This window comes from Passer domesticus, chromosome 1 (assembly GCF_036417665.1).
Source record: "Passer domesticus isolate bPasDom1 chromosome 1, bPasDom1.hap1, whole genome shotgun sequence".
NCBI lineage: Eukaryota > Metazoa > Chordata > Aves > Passeriformes > Passeridae > Passer > Passer domesticus.
The window spans coordinates 94,436,333-94,453,603 of NC_087474.1; the positions used below are offsets into that span (position 1 = coordinate 94,436,333).

At 39.3% G+C, this 17,271-nt stretch overlaps 1 protein-coding gene across 6 annotated transcripts in view; it reads left to right on the forward strand.

Annotated features, from left to right (window-relative positions):
• The window catches only part of FHOD3 (formin homology 2 domain containing 3), a 371,712-nt gene that overhangs the window by 56,941 nt on the left and 297,500 nt on the right, over positions 1-17,271 (forward strand). The gene's annotated exons all lie outside the window — the stretch shown is intronic.

Sequence of the window (17,271 nt, forward strand, 5' to 3'; positions counted from 1 at the left end):
TGTGCCACAGTTGTTTTCAGCTTCTCTGTAGTAGAATCAACAGTGTAATATGTTTGACTTGTTGGTTGTGCTTCAAGGTATTGTAGATAAAGCCTTGAAATATAGGTCTCTTCCTTAAAAGGAATAGGAGGATTTCAAAGTTTTGTGTCATTTCTGCAGTGACTTTTCGAAGATTCAGGCTTTAAATACAGCTAAACATTTTCCCCTGCCCCCAGGATATGTTATGAAATGGCATTTCTGAGAATTTGAACTGAGTATAAGCAACCTACAGAATTCCACAAATACCTCTCATTGAGAACAATCTCTAGGCTGCCTTGTGCAGGAACAGTTTCTCCTCTACTATCATTGACCTGGGGAAGAAAAGTAGAGCAAGCATACGTGTTACGTGTTAGAGAAGGAACAGAGATGATGCAAAGCCTAAACTGATTTTATAAATGTGAGTGAAATTAAGAACAGCTTGGAGAAGATTGTTCTTGTTAGGTCTGGAAGTATATTTGGCAAAAAAGACCAGTACAGCAAGACAAGATTTGATAAGTTTCCCGGATTGAGGTTTTATAAAAAGAATTTTCATGACTTTTTTTTTTCTCCAGAGTGCAGCCATCGAGGAATTGGAGCACATAAGGTTCTGAGTGTCGACGTGTGGTTGAATTGTTGTTATCTGTTTTCATTCAAGCTTACTGTGGGCAATTAGCCATATTACTCTGCATGTATCTTAATTGTTCCTGTATGAAAGTGTAGTCCCTTGTCAGGTGCTGTTGCTCTCTGGCGGCAGTGATGCATTCAGCAGTGAGTACAGAGGAAGCCAGGCTGCAAAACTTGAGTCCAGATTTCAAACTCCTAGAGAAGAGGTGTGTTTGGATATGGGCTTTTGGCTTGGTTCATTGTAGTCAGAAAAGCCAAATGCACATTCTGGTTCTAATTTCCATCCCCCCTGCTGTAGTTTAGATTTTTGGGGTAAGTTTTTGTTTCAGCCTCTAGCTGGATGTAACGTAGTTTCTTTTCTCTTATTTTCTTTTTAATTTCTTTTCATATCAAGTTTGTCTTTTTTTTTTTTTTTTTTTTTATGGGATAGTTTGAAAGAGTTGGGGAATATTCTGTTTTTCATACTACTGGCACTGTTTGCAGAGCTGTGCCTGGCAGTCAAACCTGTCACAGAATAAGAGGGTTATTTCACTGGCACAGTGGGGTACTGCTGCTGGGTGGGTGTGTGTGCACATCAGCTCCCTGTTAACGTCTCTTTTGAAATGCAAGCGTAAGGTTTAGATGTTAAAAGATGTGTTACATATTTGGAGTAGAAGCCAGGAGCTAGAGGAATCTGAGATGGTGTTATGTGGAGTAAAATTGTCATGCTTTGGGTGTTTTCTTTCAGTCTTCACAGTCGCCATGGAAGGCATTGTTGTTAGCAATGTTACTGACTCTGCAAAGTCCCCAACAGGTTGCTAGGGCTGCTTTCTGAGAAGGTGTGGTTTGTTATGTTGTGACCTTTCTGCAGAGCCTCCTGTCATCTTTGTATTCAGAGCTTTACTTTGTTCTTAAGAGCTGATAGGTGTAAAGGAATAGCTCTCCTGCCATAAACTCTCCCATTTTGAAGCTGGGTCAATATTTTTTTCCTTCTTCCTAACTTACTGTACTTTTAAATTGTGGGAAATAACAGAAGTGTTTATGTTCAGATGTCCAGATAAAGTTTTCCATCATTAGTGACTTCAAATCTCTGGAGAATTAATTTGGCTTCAGTGTCCCAGCATGTATTGACTACATCTACTACTACTGATATTTCTGAGACTCAGGAAGAATTAACAAGTCTCATGTCAAGTGGGGCAGAGTTTTTGGTTTCAAACAGAGCAGGGAAGGAATAATACTTAATAACTTGAGTGTAGAAGTTGTGGTATTTTCTACCCTGTTAAATACAAGTCCCTCTTAACTACCTTAATTTAATGCATTACTACTTTCTCTTCTCTTTTTTTTTTTTTCAACTCTCAATTTGAGTTCTTTTCTTATGTGCATACTAAGAACTTTCAACATAAAGGAATAATTTTTCTTTTAAATATTACTCTGTTCTCCCATTTTGGCTTAATCCTGATTAAATTATCAGGATTCATTAATAGCTAATAATTTTAAGTGGTTTTAATAGAAACGTCAATATTTAGAATGTTTCTTTAAATCAAAGGAACATTGCTGAAACCCGTTCTGTTCAGAGAACATAACTAATTGAAAATTATAGATGTATTTTTGTACTTGTTGATGTCCAAAGACCTTAGTGGAGGAATCATAGAATCAAAGAATAGAGAGGGTTGGAAGGAATCTAAAAATCATTTAGTTCTAACCTAATGACTAAAAGTCATTTAGTTCTAACCCCCTGCTATGGGCAGTGATGCCACCCACTAGAACAGCTTGCGCAGGGCCTCATCCACGCTGGCCTCCAACACTTCCAGTGATGGGGCATCTACATTTTCTCTGGGCATCTGGTTCCCGTTTCTCACCACTCTCACAGTAAAGAATTTCTTCCTAACTTCTAATTTAAATCTGCCCTCTCTCAGTTAAAAACTATTGCCTTTTGTCCTATCCATATATAAAGTCACTCTTCTTTTTTAAAAGACTCCTTTGATTACTGCAAGGCTGCTATAAGGTCTCCTTGAAGCCTTGTCTTCTCCAGGCTGAAGAGTCCCAGTTCTCTCAGCCTTCACAGGACAGGTGACCAGAGGGCTGGAGCATCTTCATGCCCTTCAGACCTGTTCTACCAGGTCCATGCCCTTCCTGTGCTGGAGACCCCAGAGCTGGATGCAGAGCTCCAGTTGAGGTCTCAAAAGGGCAGAATAGAGGGGCAGAAGCCCCTCACTCACCCTTCTGGCCACACTTTTGATGCAGCCTAGAACATGATTGGCCTATTGGACTCTGAATGCTCCTTAAATCACATAGTGTCAACTTTTGGGAGTTTTCTTCCCACAAGCTTTCGAATTTGACCTTTTATTCAAATCACATTTATTATGATTTACTACCCTTGTGGGAAAAGTATTTTTAGTATTTTTGGCAGCCATATGACTTTGTATTAGTTGTGTCTTAACATTATTTTAGTTTGTATATATTTAACAATTACAGGGCTCAGCTGAAGCCTTGATAGAGTCTAATGTAAATGGGAATGTAACTATAGAGAATGAACACCAACAATGTCAAAAGTTTTAGCCCCTGAAACTACATGGATGGCTGTAGTCAGAGCAACATTATGACAGTGAAGTTTTAAAGATCTTTACCAGCTCCACTTTTCCTGCAGAAGGACTCAGTTTAACCATTAGGTCCTTGGTTGGCCAGCTCTGTTTGCAGCTCCTGCTTCATTTGTTTGTTCATTGCTTCATGGCTTTTTTCTCAAATTCTGGTGTGATCTCTGAGAGAAAAGGCACCATTTGCTCTTGTATATGTGGATGCTTTATTTAGCCCAAGAGAGCTCCCATGTCCTCTTCTACAATGCTTATTCCTGTGATGTTATGTCAGGAGTGTTGCAATCAATGCTGAGAGTGATGTTTGGACAGGGATCCATGACAGTGACTTAGAATGATTCTGCCGAAAGAAGTATGGTATAAGCTTCGGTTGTTAATACAATGTAATACAAGAAGAATGCAAATAACAAAAGTTGATGTGATTCTGAGTGGATGTATTGACCTGGGATTACTTAGAGTACTGTGTCTTGGAAGGTTAGCAAATGTTGCAAGGCGTATTTTAAATTTTACTACCTTTTTGTGTCAGTTTATTATTAAAAAATCCCCCCCAAACCCCAAGCCAAATAAACAAACAAAACCAACCAAAACAGACACCCAGGACCCACAGTTGGTTATTTAAATGCTTTTTCTCTATAAAATCAAGTTTTTGTATGGTTAGATCTCTCTCCTATATTTGTGCCAAATTTTCTTTTATCTGCCAATAGATTAAAAATAATTTGCATAGATATTTGTGTATATTGCATTTCATAGCTTGATCCAGGGCCCTAAACAGAATGCAAGTGTATTATTGCAAGAGTCTTGCAAAATGTATAATACAGCTTTGGTATAAGTTGTTATAACCATTTTATAATCCTCTTCTATTGGCTCTTGCATGTGAGTAGATGCAGAGTTACTCCACAGTGGATTATTCCCAACTCTGGGACACCAGTGCTGCCGTGCTGTAGAGCAGCTCTTTCTAGTCCCTACTATCAGGGCATCTGTGTTAACCAGCAGCATTAGCACCAATAACTCAGCCTTTCCACAGAGCTCTTGGGATTATCTTTTTGATATCTCTTTGCTCTTAATATCATTTATGAAATGTAGCCATAAATATTTTCTTGAGCCTGTATTGTTCTGGGATACCTGAGGGAAGCTCTAAGCTGGTTGTAACCAGGGGGCTAGTAGAAGACAGCTGTTTTTATTTGTCCTGTAATAGCTGAGCTATGCACCTAGTCCTTTTTTCCATGTACAGTTTTCCTTTCTGTTATCCATTATGTGGACTTGTTGCATGTGTTAGAGAAGATATGATTAGATTCTACAACTATTTCTACATCTATTGAACGTTCTGGTAGGACTTGCACCTCAAGCATGTGGAGGGACAAATTCCTCCCGAGTGGAACCACTGTGCTTTCACAAAGACAAAATCTTATCTTGAGTCTGTAATTTTACCTGGCTGTTTGTTGCAGAGAAGTTGAGATACATGGACTGGGGGGGGGGGGAAACGTGGCTTTTCCTCGTAAGAGCATTGAAGTGTTTAAAAGTCAGTGTTGTTATGGTTAAGGAAATATAAAACCATGTTGCATTTCATTCTCTGAGAGCAAAGTTAAGCTTGAGCCTGCAACCCATATTCTTGGGTTCTTGGTGCTGTCTCACATGAGATGCTTCTCCCTACAAATATCATCACCCTATTTCATCTTTCTGGAATTTTTGCATTTGCTGAGTGCGGGAGTAGGTTTTTCATGGCCATGGACAATGTGAAGTTCCTCTAGCTCATGCTTTAAAACCTTGGTGCTTTTTTTTTTTTAAGGAAATAACTTAATGGATTTTTAAATGAACAGCTTTCTTTTGATAAGGGAGTTTCTGAACACACTAAGAAAAGGAGTCTTACCAAAAAGCTTTCCTAAAGGAAGCTTAATTGTAGGACAATGAGCTGTTCATTTGGGCAAGTAGTGAAACATTCCAAAGAAAGAGAGGAACTTTGGATTGTTTGAAGGACATTTTACAGTTTTATGTTCAGTGCTAGGCATTCCTAATAGAAAACATTTTCAGTCTGAGAGAGGGAACATGTGGAGAGCATTAGCAGTTCAGTAAAACGTGCAACCAATTCAGATTTAATTTAAAGGGAACAAAAGAGGTGCCTTGAGAATTTGTCGGAAGCGCTGTGGTTTTGCCTTCTTTGCACTGATGGTAACAGGAGTGAGAGAGAGAGAGGTGAGTTGAAATTGCTTTATTGAATATCTTCTTAGCATAATTGGGACCAAAAAGACTGTGATTAATGGATTTAATGGTGCTACACAGGGATCTTGCATGCATTATGGATTTGTAATCGTGATATGCTTCCTACGACTCTTGCTGTAACTTGATAAAAGTCCTGACTTAAATGAAGATAATAAACAACATACTTATTAGATGTAAACTGACATCACACAAATTGAAAAAACCTGAGAAGGAATGCCAGAACTTGGGGGGAGTTTTTTAAGGGCTAGGCTTTTTTTAATAGAATAATTTGAGTTCTAGTTAAGGCAGTGCACACAGTACTTTCTGGGGCCTGCATCCAGATGTGATTTGAGATATCTGGTTCAGCTCTCTTTGAGTGAAATGTGAAATAGCTGGAAAGGCTGTGATAAAAATACCTTTTTTGGCTTTTAGGATTATTTAAATTTTCTTTCCTGAGTATGTGGAACGCAGATGCTCTAAGTAAAATCCCCTGGTTCCCAGATCAGATTACTTTGTGAAAAATCTATCCATATATATAACTTGTGGTTTTGCTTTAAAAATGTACACCTCTTTAAATTGAAATGTTAGATTTCTGTTGTACTCCTTGCGCACGTATTTGGTTAGCCTCTTTTGTGGGCATGAACCATGGTACTTCCCCATAACCTCTGATTTGCCTTGTGTTATCTCACTGAGAAACCACTGGGCCAGTTCTGTAGGATCTCAGAAGTTGTTTGAGACAAGGGTACATTTTCAAGATTTGCCCTGCATATTTGTTTTAAATTATGATACTTAAATAGACTTTGTAGCAAGAAGAACCAAGAGGCTTTAGAGCAGGTAACGGCTCCATTAGCAGTGGCATTTTCATATTGAAGTGGTAGATTCTTGCATCAGATGGCCTTGTTCCAGATTTGAAGGGACATCTGTGGGGCATGCTAGTGAGATGCTTTTCTTGTCTTGGGAAGCATTGTTTTAAAATATGAAAGCTTAGCTGACTCAACTCACACTGGGAAGTGCTGCAGAAATTGAGTAATATGTATTTGAATTCAGATATCCTCTTATCCTCTTTCTGACTTTTTTTTTCCTGACAACTTTCCTTTTTTTTTTTTTTTTTTTGCCATATGTAAAAATCTGCAAGGAAGATGAAATCTACTTTTGACTCTGAATAGCAAGATTTAAAACAATCCTATTTCTAAACAAAATAAAAACAATAAGACTTCCTCAATCATCTTTAATTGTACTATAAAGGAAACTATCTCCTCATAAAGCCAGGAAGAGAAATTAGTATGATACTTTGCTTCCCACTGCCCAACAGAAATCCATTTAGACTAGTTTCAGATTTTTTTCGTCTAAACATATCTTCTTGGGGATTAAAAACAATTCTGTAAAAAAAAATTCAACAGTTTACAGCTGCTTATAATGGACTCCTTTGAAAAAAACTGGTAACAACAGTTGTATCTATGTTAATGAGATCAGTGCTATTGATAGCACATCACGAGCTGTTGATAGTTTTCATATAGTTTCCCTTTTTGGCTATTTGCACTTCCCACATACATTACAGATATTTGTATTGACAGACAAAGCAGTTCTTCCTCTTATGGTTGGTATTCAGACTGTTGAACTCATTTTGCCGTAGACTGAAGTACAGCATGTTCAAGCCCTTAATTAGGGAGAAAAAAAGTTCATATGAAATATCTTCAAATTAATTAGCATTACACTTGGAAAATAACTGAATTATTTGTTTCCTGCCTCCATGTAAACCTGTTCTATACTTAACATATAAACCAAACAAGTGAATTGGATTCAGATTAGTTCTCTTGAAACAATCCAGCACATTCTCATGTTTTAAGCTTTACCCTGCTGAACAGTAAAACTAAATTAAGGACATAAACTATGGAAGCAAAATTAGAAGCTGTTACTTAAAAGCTGTGGGTTTGGAATAGGAAATGTTGGTATTTCTATGTGATGTTGTTTTCAGCCCAACTTCTGATTTATCTTTGTTTGCAAGGAAGGCCGAGGGTTGCTGATTTTGCTGAAGTGGAATTAGGCTAAATGTAGTTCAGTCCTCTCTGAGGTGTTGCAAGATGCATGACCTGCACACGTAGTGCAATAAAAGGGAAGAAAGGTGTTAGTTCATAAAACAGGGAACCATGCTAGTATGGAAAGTAAGCTTCTCTTCTCTTCAAATTAAGCATTATATTTAAGCTTTTGATGCCTTATGATGGTTTATTTCATATTAGCTTAAAAAAGAAAAGGTGTGCATGTCATTGAAATGCAAGGTCTGGAGATGCATGTTTGAACATTGTCAGACTGATTATCTTTAAAAATGGCATACTCAAATGTGCAAACTCATGGTCAATGATGCTTCAAACAAATGCCACTTGCCAACTTTTTGTGAACTTGCTGCAAGTACAGGTATACAAGTATTATAGTTTAGATCAGAGCTATGTAGTTTCAGTCGTTATACTTACTGAAAGGAAGGCTAAGTTTTATTATCATTTGAAGATCTTACTATGGAAGATGATATCAAATACATGTGGTTTCATAACGCTGTTCAACTGATTTTTTGTATGGTTTAATAACTTTTCTTCCCACAATGATATGTAATGATAAATGCACGATCTCATAATTCAGCAGTCAAGAAATAGTTGCTCTCTGTTGTTGATTTTCATTTTGACACTCAGGTAGTGTGTACTGTTCTTTCCCAGCCTTCAGCTATTCTATTCCTATTTCATTTATATTCTTTTCATCTTTTTAATGTGCAGCTGCTTTTATTTCTGTAGAAATTAAGATGATTTAATTTGTAAATTGTGTGCTTCTCAATTTATTTATTTCGTTAAAGAAATACTTCAAAGATTCAGGAGCTTTATTTAAATAGGTGACAGAGCACCCCAATGTAATATGTGTTGTTTTCTCTAAGACTCTCAAGTGAGATATACCAAATCGATCCAGTTTCAAGAATGAAGTGTTCACTATAATGAAAAATATTGTGACAGTACGTCTGGAAGCATTTGGATGAAATTCTTGTCTTGAGCTCAGAACATGCCATGGTCAGATGTGATCATGAATGGTGGAAGAAGCACCACTCATTTTCATTATGATTTTTGTACTTGCATGAGCTTGGTGAAATTGAGGAAATCATGGTATCTCTGTCTGGAAAAGGGGAAGAAAGAGATGGCAATATTTAATTTGGAATATTATGCAATGTGGAAAATTAGCTTTATTTCACAACTTTTCATGCCTTCAAGTGTTTTTAAGTATGAGCTGATCTTTTTGTGGGTGTGGGTGTTTTGTTTGGAGGGGGGGAGAATGTGTTTGGTTTTGATGTTGTTTTTGGTTGGCTGGTTGATTTGTTTTCTTGTGAAAAGAAAATACAGATGTGCAGCATCTGTATTTTAATAATGATAACAGCTTCTTTAAGGCTTTTTTCCCCCTGCTTATGGCTCAACAAGGCACATAAAATTTAAGCTACAAAAAGATAAAGTTACAACCTCTTTATTTAGAACCCCAGTAGTTACTGTGGCTGAGCAGCATGCTATTGTAAGATGTAGGATGTCATAAGCTATGTCAATTCATATTTAGCAGTTTGAGATAAGTCTGGTATGTATGAAGTTGTATATCAGGTTTCTTTTAACCTTTCAGGCATTAAATATTTAGCTCTGGTCTTTGTGTTAAAACATGAAGAGGAATATGTTGGTAAACTCTTTGCTTAATAAAGACCCTGTCTCTGCCGGTTTATTTCTCCCTGTGGCTATACACAAGGTTTACACATTGGCTTTAATGGCCAGAATGTCTAAAAACTGGCATATCCAGTTAACTTGTTTCTGTACTAGGGAGTGAAATATAAATGTTTGATGTCTTCCTTACTTCTTCCTATAATCCTAAATTCAATTCAGTGGACACTTAAAAGCCTATTCAGAATCAAATGCCTGTGGAGACATTTGCTTTCTCCTTGACTTTGTATGAAATAAAGAAAGCTGAGAGTGTGGAAGGGTTCTCATGAGGTTGGGCATGGGAGGAAGCTTGGGACTGATCTCACCTGTGCCCAGGGGCTAGGGCTTTCTTTAGCCCTTTCAGCAGGTGGGCTTGTTCTGTGATGTGTAGGGACTGCATACGCTGTTTCGGGTAGGGAGGGTGGTGGTGATGCCGGCAGGACGGCAGCCACCTGTGACTGCCTTTCTGCTTCTTGCTTCTCAGAGCATGCATGACTGGTTCCTTGTAACTGCATGAGAAATACATCAGGAGGCTTCCTCTTTCTTACCTTTTTTTTCCCTGCTGTGCTGTTACGTTGAAATGCTTGGTGTTGCACTCAGGAAAAACTTGCCGTAGAAAATGTGGGTATGTTTGCATGAAAGGTCTAGCACCATAAGTAACTAACCAGAAAAACTTTGCCAAACCCCTCACAAAAAAGGTCTGCTATATTATTCTCTTCAAAACCAGTATATTACAGAATATTTTATTAATACCAATATGTTGAAATTCACAGTACATTAAAAATATTTTGGAACTAGAAAGGGTGTGTGAGCAAATAAAATCCACCCTTATATCTTTGCTGGAATAGTCAGGTACTACTGCAGTATTCTCTGCAGGGGTAGTGTAACCTGGGAAAAGGGTGCTGCGGGGATGCTCTGAACAGGTCCTTAAAGCCCTGGCTGTGAGCACATGCTGTGCTTTTGACACAAGGTGAGTACAAGTGATGAATAACAAGCATCTTATAGCTACCCTAGGCAGCACACTCTGGTAGCAGTGACTGAGTCTCCTGGATTTTCACACTGAGGTTAGTGATCTGCACATTGCTGTCACCATGGTATTCCTGTTTTATATTGTATACTGCTGCAGTTGTGTGTGGTCTTCCCTTCTGTACAGTGCATGTTTCAGGCTGACATTCAGTCATTGGCAGATCTTTACTAGGATTTTAAGAGGAGTTTTTCTAACCCAACAGCTGTGAGATTGAATCTTTTTGCTTTAAGCGACTAAAATGCATAGAATTAGAGGGATTAGATGGACCTAAAGGACCATCTGTGAGTTGGCAGTACCTGCTTGACTAGCTGCCTGTTACCTTGTGGTGCTGGGTACTGTTTCCAGCTGGCCCCTAGGGATGTTTATTGGGAAGGCAGGAAGTGGGAGCAATTCAAACACAGAAATTCCCAGTTTCTAAATTTCTCAGTAGGAAAAGACAAAACAAAAAGCTAAACAGAAAAACCGCAGGTGCTATGCAGAAAAAGCATTTTTGCAATTGTATCTGTTTTGTGAAGACTGAGAACATTTTGTCTTACTCTTAAAAAGAAAACCAAAAACCCATAAAAATGATCATCCAGGCTTCAAGAGAACCCTCCATTTCAGAAAACCCTCCAAAGGAAACAAGGAAACAGCATGGATTTTGTTCTTCCCTCATTTCTTTGAGGTAGGAAAGTAGTAAGACCCTTGCAAGTATTTTTTTTCAGCTGCGAGGTTGCTTCAAGTCATCAGGCAGAGTTATTCTTTCTCATAATGCTTAAATTGGTTTTAACTATGTAGGAGAAACCTGTTTCTAGGTGAAGGTTTACTGCTGTAGCACTGCCAGGGTTTCTCTTGTTGTCAGCCTCCCAGTGATGCCAGGCATGCTGCTTGGCTGCTGCATCAGCCTCTGGGCCTCCTCTGTCACGGGGAGCAGAACCAGCCCAGAGGGCACACCAGAGCATCTCAGTCAGGGTCCTGCCCTGAATTGCTCTTGCTCCATTGACCATAAAGGGAACAGATTTGGGAGATGAATTGCAGAGGTATGCATATGGTCCATTGCCCATTTCTGGTTTCTGTCTTCAGAGTTCTGATAGTCTCAAATGATGGCAGCTTTTTATTGAAGTTTGGTTCATTGCCAAGCTCTGAATATAGTTCTCGGAGTTTTCTCTTTGGTCGAGAGATGATCACAAGGTGTGTTAAAAGTCTCTTTTCCCCAACCCAGCTGTCCAAGAAGAGATCAGAAGTCTTTGGCTGTTGTTCTCAAGGTTGTTTATTATTTTTTATCTAAAACATGTTCTGTCTGGCCTGCCAAGGTCTGTTCTGCAGGTCGGTCTGAGGCACACTCCCCACCCATGGGACCGGTGTTGTCTTTTACACTACAAACTACGTATTTGATATTTACAGTTATGTCCCAATACCTATCACCTATGTTAGACAGTGACTTTCTATTCTAAACCAATCCCAAAATGCCACCATCACCAAGAAGATGGAGGCTAGGAAGAAGAAGAAAGAAGGACAGGACAATGCCATAATCCCTCCATCTTGTCCCTAGACTCCCACAGTAAAATTCTTCAAAATTCCACCTTTCACCCTCTGACAACTACTGTTATGCTACTTAAACTTTTGTGACTTGTAATTCTTCATATAAAGTTGGTAATTTGCTCCATGGGTTGAACTCAAAGCCACATGGATCTTTGGCTGCATGCCTGGGTCTCTGACCCCCCCCGCTAGGGCTTTGAGCCATCCAGGGCATCCACAGGGATGTCCTGGGTTATGACATATAGTGCACTGATTACTTTTTCCTAGTTCCTGTCAGGATCTAATACATAATTTCTGTATGTAAATTTGGAATAACTTGCTGGAATAACTCCTCCAAAGTTTCACTGGAAAGAAAGCAAGACTAGGATTCAGGGATTCAGGCTATGAGTTACCTCCACTGGCTGTAAGGCCCATCATATGGAATCAAATGGAGATGGAATCTGCTCTGCACATGTAGTGAAAGCTTTGCTAAGACTGAGACAGGAATTATCAATGTTGGTGCACAAGACTTTCTGTGCAAACCCTTGTACCAAAAGGTGTTTTGGTGTGACAGTGGGTCCATTCTACCCTTATGAAAAACCATCTGTACTCAGTTGAGATGGTGCTTTTTGATAACTTGTACCAGCCAGTTTCCCAGGGATCAGATGTGCAGGTACATGCCTTCCCAGGAGAAGAGGAAATTTAAAGAGTTTTACTCTGGTTTTTCTGACATGATTGCCCTCAGAGGAATCAAGGAGCTTCCTGTGTTGCAGAGCCTGCCATGTTATGTGCCAAGCGGTGGATGCTTAAAAAGGGGATTTATTTTCATTTTGTGTCTCTCCTATTGCTGCCAATTTCTGGCATTGCCTGCTCCTCTTCTGAGACTGATGCCCTGCAGCTGGCAGTTTCCAGCTGCCTGCCCATGCCTCCTGCTGACAGATGGGTCGGTGTCAGGCGGTCAGGCAGCCCCGGCAGCGCACACGACCTGCTGCCTGTCCTGCCTCTGAGGCTCGACTCAGCTGTACTTTGGCATTCAGCACCCAGCTGGAAAGATCTTGTCTGTGTTCCCAAAGACTAATATGGAGGAGAGAGTCATTTTGTGGGCTGTAGCTGTACCTGCCTTCTCCTCACTGAAAAAAAGGGATCTGTTTTCAGGGCAGCTGAATGTCCAGGGCATCTAAATAACATACCTTATCAGAGGTGGCTGTGGCACATGTCAGCATTCACCCTTTTTACCCTGTCTTGTTGGTAGATAGTGAAATTGTGACTTACACCTGTCAATTCTGCCTTCTTGATATGACAGCCAGCATTACAGCAACCCAGCTATGTCCCGGTGACCTCTTCAGATCTGTCTGTACTGTTGCTGTCCATTTGCTTGCATATTCATGACAACACTGCTTTTAATTTTTCTTTTTTTGTTACCTCATTGATAGTACATGAAATGTATTACAGCCTCAGTACTTCTTATCAGGGTTAGCTTGTTTTTTTCAGGAAGAAAAACAGTAGCACAGTTTGGACGAAGAACCCAAATTCCTCTCTGCCTACCCTTTCTTTTCATGAATACTTTGGGGTTAAGTAATATCAGAATTATGCAGGGAACCTCTTATATTTACTTACATCAACCTCTCATTTCAGAATAAAAGTAGCTGTTATGGATAGAGTATTTGCTTGCAGATGTATGTTTGCCATTTTGAGCACCATATCCAATTTGGAAGTTGAGTGCTTTAGTTTTATAAGGAAGTTTCTTGGCTGGTGTAAATTGGCATGGATCCCCACCTTCAGCATTCAGCCTTGCCTTTGTCTGTCCAAAGCAGTGGCCTAAGCTGCTGGGTCCATCTCTTTCTGTTGGTCTAGTGCTTTTTCAGTAATCCCATGGTCCTCATGGGGCAGCGGGAAGTATGTGACTGAGAACTTGGCATCTTCCCCTGAACCTGAGGCTCCCGATGTGCTGCCTCATGCCTGGAAAAGCAGGCAGCTTGCTTGTGGCTTTCAGGGATTTTAATCAGCCTGAGCAAAACACATGCTGGGGACAAGGTGATGTTCATGTTCCGTGGATTTCTCACGTGTGCCCATGTGACTGGATTAATTTTTCCCTTATGAGGTAATTAGGATTATGTTTCTCAGGCTCACTTTTTTGACAGTCTTGGTCAAATATAAGGAGATTAAATTTCTTGGAAAAATGGGTTTTCCTGAGAATGGGTATTTCTTTTCCATTTTGATTCGTCAGTCTTTCATTAAAGATGTGTTAGTGAATAGCCCAGTTTTCTCCATCTTATGTTTATTGTTCCACGTTCTCTTGATTTTTGTAGCTGCCTGGTACTTTGGCTGCTCTGAACTGCATGAGTAGGAAGTGCTCATATTGTGCTGCTTATGTTCACAGAAAATGAATGAACACCTCTGGACAGCTGCAAAACAAATGCTGGTTAGAGACACTTGGTTCTCTGCTTTCAGCTCTGGAAAATTCCACCCTGGATTTTTATTTTTTTTAAGGTGCCACCTTTCTTTAAGTGTACTTTTTCTCTGATCATCTCCTGAAACCTGAATACTGTTCCCTTTTGCAGCTGAATCACATGTGCAATAGGAAAAAATTTAGTGTCTCTTGCCTGGGGGAAGCTGTGCAGGTAGAAAGCAGTCTACAGGCAGGAGCTGTAGGAGCATTCCTTGCTAGCAAGTGAGGTAAAAGCATAAAAACTTGTTCTGTTTTCTAAAGGGAAACAACTTTGTAATCCCTAGGAACCAAGTAGAAAGAATAATACTGTATCCCCCCCCTGCAACATGGGTTTGCATGTTTGGAAAACTAAGCAGGTAATAATGCAGTGTTAAATAACTCCAGCATCTTCAGGAAGCAGTTATTTGTAGGAAGATTGTGAATACTTGGTCTTTCTGTTGTGCTTTGATGAAGTAAAATAGGCTTGCAAGCACATACAGTGCACAGGTATAGTGCAAGTAAGTATAGAACTGACTTATTTTATACTGAATGGTCAAAGGAAACTATGAAGGTGATTGTTTTATTTTGTACATGATTATTTTAGAGACATAAATTGGATTATTCCCAATTGATATCTTGTGATTGATTTTCATCTTCCCTCTTAAAAAGGGTGGGCAAGCATGAAGTGATTCACAAATGGGCTGTGTGAGAAAATGGCCTTTGCTGGATCAGATCAAAGGTTCAGCTAGGCCAGTTCCCCAGTCCTGCTTCTCTTTGCAACAGCTAGTTTGAGTTGTTGAAGTGAAGAATATAAAGAAGAGTGACAGTGTTTCAGCAGAGTGTTCTCCATCCTCTGGCAGTTTTGTGCTTTAGGGACTCAAACGTGGTATCTTCAAGATGCTGTCTATGAAATTTGTCATCCTCTCTAGATTTTCCTTCTGGGAACCTGCCCAGCTACATTTGAGACACCCTTCAAACTTTCAGCATGTATAAAATATCACAAGCATGAGTTCAAACAATTCAACTGCAGCCCTGCCGCTGGGTGAGGGAGAGTTTTTTTTAGTTTTTTTTAGGTTGTTTTTTTTTTTTTTTGTTGGTTTGGTTTGGTTTTTGTTTTTTTGGGGGTTTTTTTTGTTGTTGTTTTTTTTGTTGATTGGTTGGTTGGGTTTTTTGTGGATTTTTGTGGGGTTTTTTGGTTTTTGGTTTTTGTTTTTTTTTGTTAGTTGATTGGTTGGTATTGTTGGGTTTTTGTTCTGGAATTTTTTGTTTGTTTGTTTGTTTTTTGGTAATTGGAACTTTAATTTTATTCCCTGTAGCTGTATTGGAAAAGGAGTTTGCTGTTCAACTTCAGCCTTCTGCTGAGAGCTCGGTAGCTATCTCTCTCAGTTATTCTTCTTCACTCTCACCAGATCATCTCTTTAAGGAGTGGAAATCCCCATAAAGGATGGGAAAGGCCTGTAGAGTATTTAGGAATGGCTAGGTGTCCAGTGCAATAGGCTTCAGTGCAAACTGGACTGTTTTTGCTGTGTTATGCTTCTTTAAAATATTTCAACTGTTACCTGCTGTGACAAAGTTGACTAATGGCGAAACTGGAAGAGCTAGAGCTTTATGTGTAATGTTTGAGACTCAGGATCTCACTTGTAATTGCTATTGAAAATGGGTACACAATTTCTTCAAACAGTACTTTCATGATTCTTTCGTCTTTGTGTTCTTTTTAAAATAATTCGGAAGATCATTTTGCTCTGGAGAAGCTAAAAAGGAGTGTTGCTACAGAACAGCATAATCTGAGCAGCTTCTGAGTGATAAAATTCAATTCAAGGCCATCACTATATGGAGAGTTTGTATGATTTTAAAACCGCACTAAAATGCCCACAAATCCCCCAGCCAAACAACCCAAAATCAAAAAAACACACACCAAATATGTAACACTGCTGTGCATTGAATGTCATCTCTCTCTTCTATTACCCAGTAAGTATGGGGTGTTCCTATGTCATTTCTTCATAGCTGAAACTCTTACCTCCTTTGTTCATTCTGCTCACATGTTTCTCCCTTTCCATGTAATATTTTTGTTCACATTTTTAATGATCATGTAATCAGCACAGGGCCTGTTCATCAGATCAGTTTGCTAGACCCTACATTAAAATTTTGTGAGTATAAATGGGATATAATTTTAGCTCTGGAATTTCTGAGTAGGTAACGAAGATCTGAGCTTGCCCTAATATATCTCTTCTGATGTGAAAATGAAGGTGTACCCTGATGCATGTTTAGGTGTATTAAAGGAGCAGAACTAACCCTTCTGTTCATTGTTCCAGGATGGGCTTGTCTTAACTTGAATGTGATTAATCACCACACATCTGTTTTTCATTTTAATCAAAATGTAACTAATACCTCTTTTTGCTTGCTCATCACTGATTTTTTTATGAGTCCATAACAGACTCAGAAAAAAGGTTTGCTGTGTTTGGCTGAAATTTGAGATAATTTATGGAAAATTACTTGAATATTACCAGTAAATTTCAATTAATGTTATTTAGTAAGAATAACTATAATTTGACAGAAAACAGGTCTTTGCTTTATGAGCTCATTACCTTATCAGAAATAACACCACTCCTCTGTCACTGTAGTTTCCCCTCTACTTGTTGAACTGCCAAAGGTACAGTGCTTGTAGAGGTGTTTTTCTCTTCTCCCTCACAATGGTACTTTTATAAGGCTTGAATGCAAGAATTTTCTGCAGACATTTGCTGTGGAAGTTTTCCTATTTGGAAAGGTCCTGCAATTCGTTGAGCCTATTGATGATTTCTAATAATTAGGGTTTCAGAAGAGTCAGTGTGGTATCCCAGCCACTAATGCACACTAATGTCCCAGCCATGTGCACACATGGGGAGCAAAATTAAATACAGTAATAGCTTTCCTTCTCCTGGTCAGTTTGGTGATGTGGGTGAGCTGGAGAATTCTGTGTGTATTGAGGATTATCTAAGTTCAGGTTGTGGTTTCCAAGGGGGACTTTGCTGCCTCCTGCCCCTCCACCACAATTTGCCATCCTCTCAGTCCCACAAGTGCCTCTGCTAGACTGTGTTTCTTCGCTGGATCCACCAGAATTTAGTGGGATTCCTGGGAATAATCACGGTCTGTGTCCTGGCACAAGAGGGGGATGGACTACAAACACAGTGCTAAAAGATGTTTTATACATGCCTCAATTTTAAC